This window comes from Vicugna pacos, chromosome 3 (genome assembly GCF_048564905.1).
Source record: "Vicugna pacos chromosome 3, VicPac4, whole genome shotgun sequence".
Lineage (NCBI taxonomy): Eukaryota > Metazoa > Chordata > Mammalia > Artiodactyla > Camelidae > Vicugna > Vicugna pacos.
In genome coordinates this window covers 60,812,394-60,814,428 of record NC_132989.1, presented here as the reverse complement: position 1 = coordinate 60,814,428, position 2,035 = coordinate 60,812,394, and positions in this window count along the sequence as shown.

Genomic DNA, 2,035 nt, shown 5'->3' with positions numbered 1-2,035 from the left:
TTCCCTCTGCTATACAGTAGGTCCTTGTTGTTTATCTGTTTTATATATAGTAGTGTGTCTATGTTAATCCCAAATTCCTAATTTATCCCCCTACCCACCCACCCCCTTTCCTCTTTAGTAACCATAAGTTTGTTTTCTGTGTAAGCTTATTTCTGTCTTGTAAGTAAGTTCATTTGCATTTTTTTTTAGATTCCACATATGAGTGATATCATATGATACTTGTTTTCTCTGTCTGATTTACTTCATTTAGTATGATAATCTTTATGTCCATCCATGTTGCTGCAAATGGCATTAGTTCATTCTATTTTATGGTTGAGTAATAATCCACTGTGTGTGTGTGTGTGTGTGTATGTGTGTATATGTATATATTCATAAACACAACATTTTCTTTATCCATTCATCTGTCAATGGACATTTAGGTTGCTTCCATGTCTTGGCTGTTATAAATAGTGCTGCTATGAACATTGGGGTGCATCTGCCTTTTCTCCAGATACATGCTGAGGAGTGGAATTGCTAGATTATATGGTAATTTTTTCAGTTTTTAAAGGAACCTCTACTCTTCTCCATCATGGCTGTACCAATTACAGTCCCATCAACAGTGTACTAGGGTTTACTTTTCTTCACACCCTCTCCAGCATTTATTATTTGTAGACTTTTTGATGTTGGCTATTCTGACCATGTGAGGTGATATCTCATTGTGATTTTGATTTGCATTACTCTAATAATTAAGTATGTTGAGCATCTTTTCATGTGCCTGTTGGCCATTTGTATGTTGTCTTTAGAGAAATATCTATTTAGATCTTCTGCCAATTTTTTGATTGGTTGTGATTTTTTTGTTTGCTTGTTTGTTTTGATACTGAGCTATATGATATGTTTGTATACATTGGAAATTAATCCCTTTTTGGTCATATCATATGCAAGTATTTTCTTCTATTGCATAGGTTGTCTTTTCATTTTGTTTATGGTTTCCTTTTCTGTGCAAAAGGATTTAAGTTTAATTAGGTCCCATTTGTTTATTTTTGCTTTTGTTTCCATTACTTTAAGAGATAGATCCAAAAAAATACTGCTGTGATTTAAGTCAAAAGAGTGTCCTGCCTGTTTTTCTTTAGGGACTTTATAGTATCTAGCCTTACATTTAGATCTTTTAGTTTTGAGTTTAGTTTAGTATAACGTGTTAGACAATGCTGTAATTTCATTCTTTTACATGTAGCTGTCCAGTTTTCCAGCACCACTTATTGAAGAGACTGTCTTTAGTCCATTTTCTATTCTTGCCTCCTTTGTTACAGATTAATTGACCATAAGTGCATGGTTTTATTTCTGGACTTTCTGTCCTGTACCATTGATCTAGCTGTCTGTTTTTGTGCCAGTACTACACTGTTTTGATTACTGTAGCTTCGTAGTATAGTCTAAAGTCAGGAAACGTGATTCCTCCAGCTCTGTTAGTCTTTCTCAAGATTGCTTTGGTGTTTTCTTGTGTTTCCATAGAAATTTTAAAATATTTTGTTTCAGTTCTGTGAAAAATGACATTTGTAGTTTGATAGGGATTGCTTTGAATCTGTAGATTGCCTTAGGTAGTATGGTCATTTTAACAGGACCTGTCCACCCCAGCTCTAACTCCAGGCTGTGTTTTGGGGTGAGAGGAGCCACAGCACTTGAGCTGGAAATGAACCACTCTGTACTCCTCCTTGGGGGCTGTCTGCCTGAGATGTGCATATATATGCCTACAAATTTCACTGCTCCTGGACTGGCCACTGCTGTATGTGTGCAGACAGTGGACTCTGAGATTTGGCCAGGACCAAACCCCCAGGCCCTCGGGTCTGTTTCCATGCAGCTAGACTGAGTCTTCTCCCAGCGTCCATTCACCACGGATTCAGTTCCTAGCTATTGCACCTATTAGCACCCCCATCTGGAGAATGTTTTGGACTGGCAGCGCAGGGAGATGACAGCCATCAGTGCTAGTCTCACTGTGCCCTGATTGCTAGCAAGCCAGTACATGTGCATTCCTCGTGAGCAAAGCGTAGGTCACTCCAGCCCT